This window comes from Podarcis pityusensis, assembly GCF_964106645.2.
Source record: "Podarcis pityusensis genome assembly, chromosome: 17".
In the NCBI taxonomy this organism is placed as follows: Eukaryota; Metazoa; Chordata; class Lepidosauria; order Squamata; family Lacertidae; genus Podarcis; species Podarcis pityusensis.
This window is the reverse complement of record NC_138042.1, coordinates 27,251,128-27,269,105: the sequence shown is the minus strand read 5'-3', so window position 1 is coordinate 27,269,105 and position 17,978 is coordinate 27,251,128. Positions and strand designations below refer to the sequence as shown.

Below are 17,978 nucleotides of genomic sequence, written 5' to 3'. Positions count from 1 at the left end.
GAGTGGTGTAAAAGCCACTCACTAAGAACACTGCACCTCATCTGCAGTCAATACACTTCATATGGGGAGAGGGGGGGATCCATTGCCTTTTCATATAAATCGCCTCATTTCTACAAATGGGATGTACTTTAAAGGAAAGCAGATAATGCGAGAACAATAGCCAAGCATGTCAAAGGAGCAGATGAGAGACAGGCACTGACTGCTTCTCACCTCTTGTAGGCAGCGATAAAGTGCATAATTAAATAGAAATCCGTGCAATTAGCAGGGGCAGCATAAAAGTGCCTGTGCTTATATAGTTACTGTTAATTCAGTGATTCAATTCAAGCTGCTTCATCACTTGGAAGTTGGAGGCAGATTTTCTTATTACCATTATTATATTTAAAAATCAAAACCTTAATTCCTTGCTCTCTGGAAAAGTCAGGACTGGGAGGGCATGGTAGATCAAAGCAAGCAGGAGGTATGAAGAGTGGGAAAAGCCCCTTACCTGCTTCCCGGAAGCCCATTTGGGGCTGCCATTTAGAATTTAGCTTTTAGGATGACATATCACTGCAGGAAGTTTGCTGTTTATTTATTTATTTTTTAATTAAAATGGGATTCTTAATCATCTGGAGAATGTAATTGACTTTGCCGTGAATTCCCTGGTTAATATCCAGGATAAGAGAATTCCCACTGTTTCATTCCCTTGTTTTTTCTGGCTCACTGTTTGCTTTCCATCTTCTTGAATTCTGGTCCAAGAGGACAATTTCTCCAATTGATTTCAGAACTGGAGCATAGTTTTCTCATCTGCATCTTTTCATTCCACTACATTACCAATGTATACTTGTGTGTATTGACCACAAAAAAGCTATCCTGATCTGATGGTGAAAATGTATGACTGCACCATGACTACTTTTGTGCAGTGTTTTACCAATTTGCACCTGCCACCACATGAAAGGCTCTTAATATGACCCTAATCGCATGCAATTTGTTCTTTTGGAGTGTATTATCAGTGCATACAAGTGTACCTTTGCATGGGTAAAAACAGCATATACAAATATCTTGATCCAGTCAAACGTATGACCACAACAAGATTGCTTTTCTAAAGTGCATTAAGCACAGGTGTCCATTGGATATTTAGAGGGGGGAAAGAAGCAATTAATGAACTGAAGAAGCCTTGATTTATTTATTTATTTTTTGTAAAAAAAACAACTTTGTGCATCTGCATCTAAACTTGCCCCTTTCTAAATTTTATTTATTGGTGTGTGTTTTTCTTTTTGTAAATCGACCAAAGAATATAATAATATAAAATCGGTATTAGGGGCTTTTCTTAGGACGGTGGAGGCCATGTGTGCTGTGTCCCATTGGTGAAGCGATGGTGGCATTTGCCCTTCTGATTGGAAATGGGGGAGGGGGGAAGCAAAAATGGGGAGTCAAGGAGGGCAAGTTGGGTGAAGGGGGAGTGAGAAATGTCCTTATGTTCATCAGAGGAATGTTGGCAGGTATGAGTTCAATAGCTGACCACACAAGGAGCAGCAACTGGCATTGGGCCAAAATTCAGGTAAGGAGAATCTCAGTACTATCTCTATTAAACTCCTATCCCCACCCCCCCGTTTCTGTTCACGAAGATCTTTTGCAGTGTTGGGGGGGGGATGTCACTATTAGGATTGTACTAAACCCAATATAGCCAGGTCTGAGGATACAAAATGTCAGAGAAAGGTTGATTAGAATTCTATGTAAAGGGGGGGGGGGGAGAGAGAGAGAGACCTAATTCTGAAGCCTGTATAGAAAGTCACTTGCACCTAACTGCTTTTCTTGCCCAATTTATTATGGTTCTCCCAGTCCTGGTTTAGAGGCAAGGAGCTATGTTGATGATTCATCCAAAAACTACAGGCAGTACTTCAGCTTCTGAGGTATTCCATTTTCCACTATTCCACTTTCAAGCGTATATATTATCAGGCAGAAATAAAGTAGTTACAGGATTGGGGAAAGCCTTGTTGACGAGGAAGGAAATACTATTTTGTGAGAAAAATGTGTTGCACAGGTGATTGGAGACAATGACCTTTGTTAGAATTCCTGCTCCATGATTGCAGTCATAGGATTGTTGTCTTTCACATGACGGTATGTGTTTTGACTCCACAGAGTGCGAAGTGAAGGAAACAGAACGTTTGTGTTACTGTGTTCCATGAAGTGGGACTATTGTCCTTTCTCTCTCTGCTGTTTAATGCTAGAGAGAGAGGGAGCCATGTTGCAGTGCTCCATGTGTGATTATATGTAAATAAAGTAGATTAGCCAAAATGCCGAGTTGCTGAGATCTGTCATGCACATGATGCACGAACTCTGCGGATTCCTAAGTCTGCCGGTGTTGGTTGGCATTGGTTGCTGTGATGTTCAGGCTGAAGAAAGCTTATGAAGCTCCTGAACGATCGACCAGGAGGGAGAGAACATGCCAGTCGGGCATGTGTCTCTGCCAGGGTCCTACTCGAGTGTAGGCTGAACTCCTGACAACCTTTTCCAAGGAAGTGCAGCTAAGACTACTTGGGGATAAACTCCATCAGTCATAATGTGTTTTACTTCCAAGCAGGTTTCCTTAGGATCAAACAGCTTGGTCAAATGCCTGTCTATTTGTAAGTAAGACCTGCTAAGTTCAATAGCCCTTGTTCCAGAATAAGTCAGTGCAGAGACTTGTGGCTGTGGCCTGTTTATGACACTCCTTGAAAGGCAGCCTGTACTGTAATCTAAATCAAATCCATGCTCAAGGTTATAGCTGAAGGTTGAGTGATAAACATTTTACAAGCAAGAACTCCTCTGCCGGTGTCTTCTCCTGACTGAAAGCAAACATAATTAATTTGGACGAATGTTCTTTCCACAGCCGTTATGTAAATGGGGCCTGGCCGTGTCGCAGAGAACTTGAATTGAAAAGCAAATAAGAATGCAGGACACTGTACACATTTGCATTCTGTAGCAACCACTTCTAACAGGTGATGCTGTGAAACGGGGAATGTGGCAAATAAGAGCAACATCCACATTGAAGGGACACGGGTGGTGCTGTGGGTTAAACCACAGAGCCTAGGGAGCCATCAGAAGGATGGCAGTTCAAATCCCCATGACGGGGTGAACTCCTATTGCTCGGTCCCTGCTCCTGCCAACCTAGCAGTTCGAAAGCACGTCAGAGTGCAAGTAGATAAATAGGTACCGCTCCAGCGGGAAGGTAAATGGCATTTCCGTGCACTGCTCTGGTTCGCCAGAAGCGGCTTAGTCATGCTGGCCACATGACCTGGAAGCTGTACGCCAGCTCCCTCGGCCAATAAAGCGAGATGAGCGCCGCAACCCCAGAGTCGTCCGCAACTGGACCTAATGGTCAAGGGTCCCTTTACCTTTACCTTTTACCACATTGTTACTTATTTATTACTATTTGTTCCTTGTATTTATTTCCCACCTTCCCTTCAATGAGCCCACGGTACATGGTCTTCCTCCTCCTCCTCTTCCTCTTCATAGAACTGGAAGGGTCATCTAGTCCACCCCCCAATCTCAGCTAAAGCATCCATGACAGATGGCCATCCAACCTCTGCTTAAATACCTCCAAGGAAGGAGAGTCCATAACCTCCTGAGGGAGGCTGTTCTACTGTCAAACAGCTCTTACTATCTAAAAGTTTTTCTGCATGTTTAGTTGGAATCTCCTTTTTTGTAACTTGAAGCCATTGGTTCGAGCCCTACCCTCCAGAACAGGAGAAAACAATCTTGCTCCATCTTCCATGTGACAGCCTTTAGATATTTGAAGATGGCTATCATATCTCGTCTCGGTCTCCTCTTTTTCAAGCTAAGCGTACTCCTTCAAGCATTCATTGTAAGGCTTGGTTTCCAAGACTTTTTCTTTCTCATTGTTATCCACACAACAAACCTGTGAGGTAGGTTAAGAAGCTGTGACTGGCCCTAGGTCACACAGGAAGTATCATGGCTGTGGCAACTTGACCCCTGGTTTCCTAGGTCCTAGTCCAGCACCCAAACCACTACACCATCTTGGCTCTCAATTTTCAAAATAAATGAGAATGGCTTGCATTACCTTTATTGCCAGGTATATGTAAGGATTCCTTCAAACTGCTAAGAGATCAAGGAGATCAGAAGAGAAAGGGGAAACATAGAAGGTGGCTTATAGATGTGATGTGCCCACTGATGGTATAATTATTTCCTTATTTTCCACTTATGTATTTTTTTAAAAAATATTTTGATCCTACCTTTCAGGTTACAGAGCTTTCCATGGCAGTTAGTAAAATCAAAACAAGTCATTAGGATCTTTTCCACAGTACCATAGTTACAACCCTAAACTCACCTGCATGGAGCTTTGCTAGAATTACTTCTGAGTAATAAATGGTGAGGTTCACACTGCACATCTTCTTAGTGTTGGCTGGATAGGACTAAGAGACAAAAAATGTTATGTGTATTGGGGCCTTGGCTCGCTACTATCTCTCTAAACTGGAAAAACAAAGATTGACCTCTTGTGGTTGCAGGAAATAAGATGGCTGCATTGTTACATAGAGCACAGCAATTCCATGCCACAAATGACTTAACGAAATGAGGAACAAATTCCAACAATATTTTCAAGGCAGAGTCTATGGTGTTACTAACCAATGTTGTCCACCTAGGGCCAGACATGACATGGGAAGCCCATGACATGGTGTTTAAGGAAGCACTGTAGAGCTTCCTAAACTTGGGTCTCCAGCTGTTTTTGGACTACAACTCCCATCATCCCTAGCTAGCAGGGCCAGTAGTTAGGGATGATGGGAATTGCAGTCCAAAAACAGCTGGAGACCCAAGTTTGGGAAACACTGTTGTAGAGCATGATTTGTATGTGCATATGTGTGTTGGTAAAACACAACGTAGCAAATGTAAGCTTTTAATCTAGACTCCTTAATATAATTGTTCCTCTGACAGATCTAGCTCCTCCCATTTTGAGGAAAATTTTCTAATCTTTCTTGCACCAACACATTTCCCTATTGTTCCGTTGCAGGTGAAGGTGCACTTCAGAGGGCCCCGTTTACTTGTTAAGGATCTACCAGCTTAATTTTCTGATTTATTTTTCCCATTATTGATTGTGTGCTGCGGCTCAGCCTACAGCTGGGTTTTCCCAATTTCTCAGCCAAAGATGTTGCCATGGCAACAGCTGTGAGGGGGGGAGGGTAAATAAAATATCACTTGGATTTAGCATTGTGCCAACGTGTCACCGTTCTAAGCAGAACTATTCTCTTGAAATTGGATTATAAAACATTCTTAAGACAGAGACATGCTCAGATGTTGTGCTCCTCCCTGAAATCCATTCGCAAGCATCTCCTGGAGGATCTCTCTGCCTCTGATACGAGAGCACGTTACTTCAGTTTAGCTAAAGAGAACATTATTATAATAATGACTTTATATATAGTGCCGCAAATTATGGAGCATGGCACAACTCATCGATTGTGAGTTGGGTGGTTATTAACAGAGGGCTGGATTCTGAGTAACTCCAGTCATCTCTCCTTTTTAACAGTGAACTGAGGTGATGAGTGACAACAGAATTGATTTAGCCCAAGCAGGGCTGCTGAGGAACAGAGAGGTATCAGCATTAAGTCTCAAAAAAACAAGGACAACCCAATAAAGGTAAAGGGACCCTTGACCGTTAGGTCCAGTCGCGGACGACTCTGGGGTTGCGGTGCTCATCTCGCTCTATAGGCCGAGGGAGTCGCCGTTTGTCCGCAAACAGCATGACTAAGCTGCTTCTGGCGAACCAGAGCAGCGCACGGAAATGCCGTTTACCTTCCCACCACAGCGGTACCTATTTATCCACTTGCACTTTGATGTGCTTTCGAACTGCTAGGTTGGCAGGAGCAGGGACCGAACAACAGGAGTTCACCCCATCGCGGGGATTTGAACCGCCGACCTTCTGATTGGCAAGCCCTAGGCTCAGTGGTTTAGACCACAGTGCCACCCGCGTCCCTGAACAACCCAGTACCCTCCTCCAAAAATCCTCCAGCCAAATGGGGACTGAGCATGGTCAGTAGCCACACAAATTTATTTTATTTCACTTTTCAAAAGAAATTAAAACCTAGCTGACTCTACCCATCACCTCCATGAAAGGAGATTGTCAAATCTAAAGTACTTGGCATAAGGGGGTTGGACTAGATGACCCAAGTGGTCCCTTCCAGCTCTGAAATTCTGTGATTCTATGTGGAAAGACTAGCAAAGGATGAGAAGGTCTGTTCAGGCAGAAGTAACTTTGCTTGTCAATTTATCCTCCAGGCTTCCAGCTATGCTCATTGCTTGATAAACCTACAAACCCCACAGGGAAATCACATATATATACATTATTGCACTGATTCCTAATCCTGGGAGGAGCCCAGTAGCTGAGAGGGCAGCTGTATTTCCACAAGGAGCTCTTACATGGCTGGAGTAATCATGAGAGTGCAACCAATTGCAGGGGACTTGAAGAGAGAGCCCAGTGAACTTCATGCATTGGTTTATCTTTATTTTATGCTGTTGTTAACCAGAAGGTTGGTGGTTCGAGCCAACCCAGAGACAGAGGTGGGCAGGATTCCTGTCATGAGTTCAGCCTACACTCGAGTAGGACTCTGGCAGAGACAATGCCCGACTGGCATGTTCTCTCCCTCCTGGTCAATCATTTGGGAGCTTCAAAAGCTTTCTTTTGCCCGAACATCACAGCGACCGATGCCAACAGACATCAGCACACTTAGGGATCCGCAGAGTCTGCACAGTTCACATGACACACCTCAGCAACTCAGCATTTTGACTAATCTTTATTTACATATAAACACACACAGAGCACTGCAATATGGCTCCCTCTCTCTAGCATCAGACAGCAAAGAGAAAAAACAAAGGACAACAGTCATTCAGGGAACACAGTAGCACAAACATCTGTCTCCGTCACTTCCCACTTTGTGGAGTCAAAACATATACCGTCATGTGATAGACAAAAATCCCATGATTGCAGTCATGGAGCAGGAATTCTAACACCCTCCCCCAATTCATGACTTGTGTTGCAGTCATCAGTGTAACAACAACAACAACAACCATACATATGCAATACACACAGTATACCTCTGTATCACCCGTTCCACCCTTGGAACTACCTGCAACTGCATTGGCCTTAGGCCTTACCATCTTGCACTTCTGACTAGTCTTGGCATCATAACCCTTCTGACTATCAGGAAGTCTCACACCTGGCTTTGTTGGGACTCAAACCCTAGCCTCGTTCCCCTCTGAGGAATCAGTGTTGACACACACAGCCTCTGGACATGGTCCGGCTTCCTTCTCCAAGAAAACAGTGTACACCCTTACAGCCTTTGGGCGTGGTTTGTCAAGGACAAACCCTGTAGTGGCCTGTGTCAAGCCACTAACCACAGCTAAATCTGCAACAGCTGTGTTAGCAAACTCCTGAGCATACCTGGTGGGCATGTCACCCTTTGTAGCTCCTCCTGATCTGCGCATCTGGCACATCTCCTCCACTGTATCAGTGGAACTCACCTCAGTGCACCTGCTGTTTGTAACAGCAACAGACTTAGTATCTAAGCCTCCAGCAATGGGGTAGCCTAGGAAAATACACATCCCCCCCCCACTCTGCTCTGTAGGGAGATGGACTTGGGAGTTCTTTCCAACTCTACAATTATTCTACATGAACTTCTCTAGCAATGCTTACTGAAGAGTGCTATAGAAATTAATTAAATCCTTCTTAAGCAACCTGTAAAGGAGATTAGTAGAATTAAGACCATTTAAAAGACTGGGGCTGAGGTTGAGGGATAGTGGTTTGCTTAATGCTATCTAGTAAGTTTATGGGTGAGGTAAGATTTGAGCCCAGTGGTTTTGTGGTTCACAGAACTCTTGCTTAGCCACAATACTGTGCTAGTTATTCTTTTTTTTATTCTCTCCTTGATCCCTCCCTTGATTTATTCAACTTCCCTTGTTTTTTGTTCATCTTTCCTTAGAAGTGATTAAGATATCTTTTGCGCGCTGCTGTTGGTTGATGGAAATTCATCGTTGTCATGCCTTAAGTATTGTTGGAGAATTTTTATATGCCTGTGGGTGTGAAGCAAGGAAGACGGTGCAGGCAGCATAAATTCTAAACAGAGAGAAATATTGATATGTGTATATGTGAGAGATACTTTGCCAAGAGCTCTAAACAAAACAAAATTGACAACAGTGACAGTGCTAAACTATCAGAGATGGGCGAAAACAATAAGTATTGACTTAAGTCCTGGTGACAAATGAAGAGTCTGCATGGAACCTCTGAGAAAAGTGTTTTGCTCTTAGCAACTGCAGCTGTTTCCTTCCTTGTGACAGTGTTGATTTACGGCGGCTTATCAAGGTATGTCTTCAGTGAGGCATAATGCTGATTTTACAGGGAGGAGGGAGACAATATGGATGTTATCAGAGCTATGCCAGGTTCTCAGACCCTTGGGCCAAAGGCTAAACATGGAATTCATCAATGTTTCAAAGGATAAGGCAGGCTGGCCATGCTCCTGATGTGAGGATGGGCTCTCCTGTACAGAAACCATGCCTATCCAATTTGTGTGCAACCTGTTTTCTGCAGCTCCTGTGCAGAACAGCCAATCAATGTGTGGAGGTCAGGGGTGGTCATAATATTGATTGTCCTTGTGTGATGTATTCAGTGGTCTGTGTTTGCCTGAGCTTGAGTCTGGACTAAGGATTCTGAGCTCCTGTGTTCTGATTTGATACATGATGTCCAATCACACAACATTCCAGGATGTGGGGTTCTGCCATTGGCCCTTGAACTCTGAGTCATGATTCACAGCTTGGAAGTTAAGACAGCCAATCACGTTGGGAGTGGAAATGGTCCAGGCTTTCACAAATGTATTTAAGCAGTTGCTTTGCCCCTGTTTCCCAATTATGTAGTTCAATTAAGGTTCTTGCTGTTATCACTGTGTCTTGCCTTGTGGGAACCCACCTACACTTCACCTTGCAACCAATCACCTGCACAGGACTTTACAGTCTGAACCAATAGGAATCCCAAGGCTTGAAACATACCCTCCAACATTTCTCCAGAGAAACTAGGGATGTCCTATTCAATAATAATTTGTTCCCCACCCATCTGACTGGCTTACCCCAGCCACTCTGGGCGGCTTCCAACACATATAAAAACATAGGCAAAGGTAAAGGGACCCCTGACCGTTAAGTCCAGTCACAGATAACTCTGGGGTTGCAGCGCTGATCTCGCTTTACTGGCCGAGGGAGCCGGCGTACAGCTTCCAGGTCATGTGGCCAGCATGACTAAGCCACTTCTGGCGAACCAGAGCAGCGCACGGAAACGCCGTTTACCTTCCCGCTGGAACGCTACCTATTTATCTACTTGCACTTTGGCGTGCTTTCGAACTGCTAGGTTTGCAGGAGCAGGGACCGAGCAACGGAAGCTCACCCTGTCGTGGGGATTTGAATCCCAGACCTTCTCATCGGCAAGCCCTAGGCTCTGTGGTTTAGACCATGGCGCCACCCATGTTATAAAAACATAATAAACCATTAATAATTAAAAACTTCCCCATACAGTGGTACCTCAGGTTAAGTACTTAATTCGTTCTGGAGGTCCATACTTAACCTGAAACTGTTCTTAACCTGAAGCACCACTTTAGCTAATGGGGCCTCCTGCTGTTGCTGCGCCGCCGTAGCAAGATTTCTGTTCTCATCCTGAAGCAAAGTTCTTAACCTGAAGCACTATTTCTGGGTTAGCGGAATCTGTAACCTGAAGCGTATGCAACCTGAGGTACCACTGTACTGGGCTGCTTTCGGATGTCTTCTAAAGGATGTATAGTTACTCACCTCCTTGGCTCGGGGGTCAGATAACTCCATACCCTCCAACATTTCTCTCATGAAACTAGGGATGCCCCAAGGAAAGGCAGGACATTCTGGGATCAAATCAGGATGGCTTCTGTAAATCCGGGACTGTTCCTGGAAAATAGGGACACTGGGAGGTTCTGTTGAAGTAGGCAGTCTTTAGTCACAGACTGGGAACTATTCTTTTTGGAGAAGGACCATAACTTGGTGATAGATCACATCTTTTTCACCCAGAACATCAACCTCTTTCATTTCCAGGTAGGGCTGAGAAAGGCTCTTGTCCTGAAATCCTTTCAATGTAGATACTGAGCATTTATCAAGGGCTAGGTATACAGCAGCATCGTATGACTGTATGGCTCTAGGCCTTGTAACCATAACCACACACACTGCAACAGGAATGTGCAACATCAGCCCCTGCCGTTGAAAGGCAGTCTGAAGCGTTTGCATTGGTCAGGCCTTTGTCCCCATCCACCTCTAATTCTGAACCTTCGGCTCCCTATAGATAAGCTAATTAAACCTCTTTGGCTTGAAGAAGGGGCCTAATGTTTAATTGCTATGGTGACACGGATCATCAGGCAACAGAAGTTTGTATTCTCTTCTAGGTTATGCAAATGCAGCTCTCTTCTCTCTCACTGACTTATTTTTACCGCATGCCTTCCAGCTAATATATTCCCCTCAGTCGTCTTGCTGCCTGTGAGGAGCTAGAGAAAGACGTCAGAGCTATTTTGGAACTAATTTTGCCCCCACTCGCTTTGCATTTTCCTGAAGAATGTGTCAACCCACAACACTGCAACAGAGACATAACTGCCAGCGTTGGGCCCCTCTGTGCTCAAAATGGCAGGAAGCTTAGGGATTGCCTCTGTTGGCCCTCATGTACAACGCTACTTGATTTTTATCCCTCAAAAGTGAGGCTTGGACCGGTGCATTCCTCCATAGCCTTGACTTTACATCTTGAAAGGAAAGGGAGAGAAGCTCCACTGGGTCGTATTCAACTAAGTTTTACTCAGAATAGACCAATTGAAATTGCTGGACTTAACTTGGTCTTCATTTAATTGAAGACTAAAACTTAGGCAGCATACACACTATGCCTTTAAAGCACCCCCAAAGTATTCTGGGTACTGTAGTTTGATAAGGGTTGCTGGGAATCTGTGAGGGGTAAACTACAGTACCCAGAATTCTTTGAGGGAAAGACGGTGCTTTGAACTTGCTTTAAAGGTGCAGTGTGCACACAGCCTTAATTGAATGCCATCCTTAGCAGTGGTTCTCAACCTGTGGGTCCCCAGATGTTGTTCGACTACAACTCCCATCATCACTGAACTCTGGCCTTCTAGCTAGAGGTGATGGGAGTTGTAGTTCAACATCTAGGGACCCACAGGTTGAGAAAGGCTGCGAAGATCAGTTTTGAATGTGCCTTTCCAATGTTTGAGTACAGCAGGGGTAGGGGACAGTTAGCAGCAACAGGGCCATGTTCCCTTCTGGGCAAACTTTTAAGGGTCACTTGCCAGTGGTGAGCAGAACTAGAGGGAAGAGAGGGTACAGTAACATATAACTTCTGCCTTTCTACGGTAGGCTAGTTTCACACATTCACATCCTGTCTCCTCCACCTAGGCAAAAGGCGTTGTTAGAGTTTAAGAGCACATTCCAGTCAGGCAAAAAACACTTAGGGTGCAAAGTAGGGTTAGTGAAGTGTGTAGCTTGAGGATAGTTCCAAGGGACAGACAAAGAAACTTGGGGGGGGGGGGCACATTCTGACCCTGGGCCTGAGGTTCCCCAACCCTGGAGTAGAGGACTGCATGTTTGCAGTGCAGGGCAAAATATACTTCTATGGCAGGGAAAAATAATAATAATCTGCACATTCATTTCTGAAATGATGGCAGCTTGTGTGATTATTTTTTCGTGTGCACCCAGTTCTTTCTCATTATGTGTCCGTTCTGCACTGTGCAGTTTGACGCAATGACAATTGAGTTTGTGCAGCTCTTCCACATGCCAGGCAAGTAGCCAGTGTGATAAGGTGCCACCCCGAAACAAAAGCTGCGTCTTTATGAGGGAACTCTGAGCCATGACAAACTTGTGGGCTCCATCTGCCAGGAATTAGCTGCCAGGAGAGACAAGAGCCTTTGCATTTTCTATTAGCGTGGTAATTAAGAGCTCCTCCAGACAACAGGTTTATCGAGCATTCATCCTGATTTGCTTTCATGGAAGTTAGGCTACACCAGGTTTTTATCTGGCGTTAGCTCCAATTTGTTTATGGGGTGATTATATGACAATGTTTACCATTCATTCTGATTTGCTTGTGGACAATTTTTATATTGTCCCATTAACCATTCATTCATCTCACACATTTCAGTGCCATCAAGTTGGTGGCTACTGCAACACATGTGTTTTGCAACTTGGGTCTCCAGCTGTTTTTGGACTACAACTCCCATCATCCCTGACCACTGGTTTGCTAGCTAGGGCTGATGGGAGTTGTAGTCCAGAAATAGCTGGAGACCTAAGTTTGGGAAATACTGCTCTACACCTTGAGGGAGTTAGTTCCATAGTTTATCAGTGGAAGAGAGCTATTGCCCTTGTGGGATAAACCTTTTAGGGTTGCCATATTTCAAAAAGTAAAAACCAGGGCACCCCAAAACTTGTTGACTTTTTTTTAAAGGAAATGCAATTTTTTGATTGACTTACCTAAGATCCAGGACAAAGTACCGTCTTTCAGAAATCCCCTCCGGACGCCTTTGAAATCCCAGTAATGTCCAGGAGAATCCAGACGTATGGCAGCCCTAGACAATATTGGCTTTAGGTCTGACCCTGCAGTGCTTTTCTTATGTCCTGTATGTCATTGGCTTGGGTAGGACTGTGGACTCTGGTGAAAGGCAAATTAGATTGCTGTACTCACCACCTTCTACAACTTCTCTTTGGCTGTTAGCTTGATTGGTAGGAAAGGTCAAGCATTTTGTCAGCCTTGGTACAAAAGCTTCTCCGTATGTTCGTTTATTCTCCCTGAGCAGTTCCTGGAGATATGGAGGGAATGTTTCTGCAGAAGACGGTATTGTGCAGCAGCCAGATTTAGCATAGGAAGGAATGTGTTGAATGGGCTTGTGTTAAGAGGAAATTGTTTCCTTTCTGTGTAAGCTGCATTGTTCTAACCTTAAGGTGTACCTAATTAAAGCGTGTGTGCGTGCACACGCACACACTCTGCACTGAATGATGTGCAGAGTGCTTGGCCTAGCATGCAGTCATTGATGAGCAGGTTAATCAACCTGCTAAATATGAAACACGTATCCATTAACTATCTCCTTCCGCGGTCATTCACTAATCAGAATTGTGTTTAGTTTCCCCTGCTCATTCATGCATGAGCAAAATCCCAATGGACAGAGAAGAGGCACCAAAAGGTCCATTCAGCTCTGCAAATTCTTAAAGCTAAGTATGAAAACAAACCTAATATGAGATAATATGGAATGTTCACATTATGCAAGGAAACTTATTGCTGAGCAAATGGACATCGGAAGTTGTTTTCTACCACATCAGACAATAGTCTATCTACTACCCCGTTATTGTCCACTTCAATTGGCAACTGCTCTCTAACATCTCAAGAAGAGGTATTTCCTAGCCTGACTTTATGCAGCCTTTAAAAAGGAGAGCAATGCACAGTAAACCTTGGACTGTTTGCATACAAAAAAATGTACTCTATCACTGAGCTATGGCCTCTATGCTTAATGTGATCCTTAGCTTGACGTTATCCCCTAGATGGTCAGTATCAATCGACTATTATACTCATCCACTAGCTTTTGGGATCCATTTTTGCAGCTTCCTTCTGTGATGTGACTATAACCAACAGGCAATATTCTGACATGCAGTTGGCATCCTTGTGTCTACATTACGGTGGAAGTTCAAAGGGTTGTCACAGCATGCATGGCTGGAGGAGTTGGACCACTCCAAAGCTCTACCAACATAGAGTTAGGTACATGATGTACCTCAAGCAACATGGACCCAGGAAGGGGAAAGCTAGTCTCTCTTCACTTGCTGGTGTGACAAAGTGTGTGTTGCAGGAAGGGACTTGGAGCAGACCACTGTTGCCTCTTGTTTCTCCAACTGGATTTCTGTGTGTGTGTGTGTGTGTGTGTGTGTGTGTGTGTGTGCCTATGGGCAGTTTGCCCCACCCATGGTTCACCCTGCCTCTATGGGTGGTTCTCCCTGCCCCTGGGTGCACCACCCTAGGTGCCCAAGAGGCTTCCTTTGCCACTGCCTTACATGAGGCTTGTCAAAAACCACCAACCAAACTGATGGCCAAACTTCTTAGAGGCATGTCTGCTCAGACTGCTGAGCACTGCAAAGGCACAGAAAAGCCTCTGTGTTGGGTTGACCTGGCATGGCCTAAATACCAGGACCCCGTCTTCTGCCCTTGACTGTACCCTTATTTTCCAGAGTTCTGAAGTGAGTAGCTTCCATAGATACAAAATTCTGTTGAGTTGGGAATCAATTAATACGGGGAAAGAATTTGAATCTCCTGAAGAGTGTTTGAATCTCCTTCAACAACACCCATTTCACACCCTGGCTGTAAATACAGGCAGATTGAAATTCTGCTTTGCTTTCCATACACTCCACTATGTATAGTCTTTGACACCTGTCTTGTTAATTTGACAAGAGTGGTGATGCTGCTGTCAGCCATTCAGATCCTTTGCCCCACTGGCTTCCTAGCCCTGATGGCAGATCAATAATATATAGGGGTGCCACTGGCTGCACTGGGAGCACCAAAAGTGTGTGATAGAACCCCAGGCCTTATCTCTGACAGCTCTGCCCCAGAGTATGGAAGAGACAATTAAGAGGTGATATGATAGCCAGCTTCCAATATTTGAAGGGCTGTCACACAGGTGATGAGCCAAAGATTGTTTCTGTGGGTAGGACACAAATGGAAGGGTTGAAATTGCAAGAAAGGGGATATTCCAAGATGCTGCTTGACAGTGGAACAGCCAGAATGTGGCAGACTCTTTCTCCTAGAGATCTTTCAGTAAAGGATGATGCTGGATTGCCATTTCTAAGGGGTGCTGTAATAGTGGGTTTCCTGCATCTGCAAGCGTTTGAATAGTTCAGAAGTGGGCCACCCAGTCCAAATTAGGCATGCCCTACTGGGCAACTTTCCAGGGGTCACATGCAAGAACCATAGGCAAAAGTGAGCAGAGCAACAAATGCAAATTTTTAACTTTGTACAATAAGCTAGTTTCCCACTATGCTCTCACACTCCCTCTATCTATTCTCCATTCAGGCAAGCAAGACATTCTCGGAGTTCAGGGACACAAGCAAAAAGCAGGGACAGTGAGAGGTGTGGCCTGAGGAGAGTCCCAAGGGCCAGGTCATGAATCTTGGAGGGCCACATTTGGTCCCTGGACTAGATGACCTTTGAAGTTCCTTTCAAATTATGTATTATGGCATGATATGCATATTTAAACCTGCTGTTTTCACATCACGCCTTCTCAGACACACAGACATGCAGAGGTTGCGGGGTGTTTTTTCCTTCCAGGCATGATCAGTAGCCATTTCCATGGGTTTGGGGCAACTGTGTGACTGTTTTAATTTTAATATTCCCCATAATGTGGCGATTCATACATTATGTTTCAAAAGTGCACACCTTGTATGCAAGCAACCAGGTGTTGTTTGCCCCTGCGTAGTGGGTGAAATGGCTCTGAATTTGCTGTGTGAGGCATTTTTAATGTTTCTTGTCAATATACAGAACTGTGCTGTTAGTAGTGTTAACTTTTTAATAACAATTCTGAGAACTGAAGATTGTACACTGCTTTGAATGTTTTTGAGAGAAAGGCAATGAACAATTGTCTTTTTTAAAAAACACACACCATCAATTGGTTCCAATGTCTTCTAAACAGAGCCGTCTTACTCATAGGCACTAGGGGTGTGGGACATCCGGGTGCTGGGCTCTCAGGGGCGGCAGGCTGAGAGTCTGGGGCCCGAGAGTTGAGTCCGGGGAAGAGCCTGTCCGTTGGTTGGAGCACTGCGGCAGGCTCTTCTGTGAGCAGCTCTGCGCCGCAAGTTCAGGGGTGACCGAGCCAGTGAAACGTTGAGGCGGCTGGCCAGCTCCCCTCTCCTGCGCACCTGGGACTCGGCAACCGGTGGAGGGAGGTGCAAGGTGGATCTTTGCACCCTGGCGCCTGATATGCTTAAGACAGCCCTGCTTCTAAAAGATGTACCATTTTACCCAGGCTTTCCCTGACCCTTAAGAATGGAGCCTGTTTTAAGTGTCTGAATCCCCTTATTCCTGTTTTATCTGCTTTTATATTGCTGTTTTTCTGGATTTAGGCTGTATTTTTAATGAATTTTTTTTAAAAAAGTGTGATGCTTAGAGATTTTAAAAATATTAAGTAGTTTATAAATGCTTTTAAATAAATATGAATTTTAAAAAGAAAAAAAAATAGGAAGGATCCTTAAAGGTCTTTTCTTCCTGGACTGGAACAGTGAAAATTACAGCTGAGCTGTCTGGAAATTATTTTTGTTTTTCCAATCCTTTTGTGAATAGTTCTTCACATTTTGGCCTTTTTAACAGTCTCACACAGTAGTGTGAAAGTGCAGGGAGCTGTGAGGTTGTCAGAAACTGTGGGGGTATGATCCTGCTCCAATCTTCTTTGGCTGTGCCCACTCCTGCTTTTAACTGCACTCCCCCTGATATGCCAAACGTTTCCATTATGGAATGCATTATAGCAAAAAAATGTCTGGTTCAATGCCAGATTAGATCTGGAGCCTATGTAATTGACTCTTCTCTCATGAGAATATCCTAACAGGGATGCATCGCCTCCACAATGCTATCTCAGTTAACAAAATGTTAATAAATCCTTTGACGGAAGACACCGATATCCATCAGATCACAGAGCCAATAAAAGTGCATCTCTGGGTGATATCTCCCCTTGCCCTTTGGTTAAAGCTGGTTATCGTGGTTCCAGAGAAATGGAAGCGCAGAACAGTGTGACATTAAATGATGGGAAATCTTTAAGCTACAGAGAGTGTACAGGAAGATAGGAGGGAGGAAAAACTCTTCTTTGGCATGCTGTATTGGCATGTTCTACATAAAACTGAGCATTTTTTAAAAAAAATCTAATTGCAGCCTTCCATCTTTTCTGTACTCTCTGAGGGAATATGCACAGATGGTAGTTGCGTGTATGCGTCGAGGAAACATGTCTACTGCTACAGTGTATTGAAGAGGAAGCCGTGACAAATGCGTTCCGCTTTCTACACATTTTTATTTTTGAAGATGAATCTCTTTTCTCACTCAGTATTGTGTCCTTCACTGACCTGAACGATCACAGACCTCAAACAAATATTTGCAAATGAGCAAGCAAAAAGGACATAAATATTATGCGTGCAAAATATCACCCCCCCCCCCAAGAAAGCACTCTAATGGCAGTTAAATGAGAATTGAGCAAAATAGTTCCAGTGGTGTAGCATGGTTTACCAGTGCCCGGAAAACAAGACCCCTCTTGGCCTCACTCATGTTGTCCAAAGGAAAGCAGAGCAATACATATGGCGCTGCAGGAGTTGCCAGAAGGAGGCGTACAAAGTATCACCCAACCGTAATAGGGACTCCACTCCAGATTTGTCAGGTGTACTCCTTAGCCTTTTCTCCTCCTGAAGATATCCCACAAGGTTTAGGATCAAAGTCATTCTTCTCCTGGATGGGCTACCTTCCCAGCTGGATGAGCCCCATCTGCCCCTCACATCTCTCTGCAGCATGTGCAGAAACCACCTTCTTGGCCGTTGGACCCACTATTGGTCTCTTCCGCTCAATCTGCTGGGGCCTGTCTTCAAATGCAGGGGAAGTCATCAAGGTTTAGCCAGCCAGCTGAAGCTGTTTTCTGGAGTGTGGCCGCTGTCACATGCTGACAGCTTTTAGGAGCCACTGGTGAGGGCTGAGTGCAGGGTGTGGACCAGAAATGGAGAAACTACCCCAGAAGAAGCACAGTATGTCCCTCACCAGAGGTACTACTCCTCCCCTTAGATGATGCATGTGTCATGAGACAAAAGTTCTTAAGAGCAGAAACAGTAAGGCAAGGTCTACAGAATCATTTCAAGCCTGCTAGCTGTAACTGTTAGCAGTAAACTGTCACGTCACTGTGACTCGTGACTCATCTTGGGTTCCCTATAAATGTGACCAGCCATCTCTCTGGGCCTCAGTCTGT

The 17,978-nt window shown here is 44.6% G+C and overlaps 1 protein-coding gene across 2 annotated transcripts in view; it reads right to left on the bottom strand.

Annotated features, from left to right (window-relative positions):
- PLPPR1 (phospholipid phosphatase related 1) overlaps positions 1-12,636 on the bottom strand; it is a 168,073-nt gene extending 155,437 nt beyond the window's left edge. The window contains exons 1-2 of one of the 2 annotated variants that reach the window (XM_080986959.1): positions 12,484-12,631; positions 9,793-9,921 (exon numbers count right to left, since the gene is read on the bottom strand). The gene's annotated coding sequence lies outside the window, so the exon portion shown is untranslated. Of the gene's footprint in view, positions 1-9,792; positions 9,922-12,483 lie in introns of both variants that reach the window. The other variant, XM_080986960.1, reaches the window with a different exon arrangement.
- Between the last annotated feature and the right edge of the window lie 5,342 nt (positions 12,637-17,978).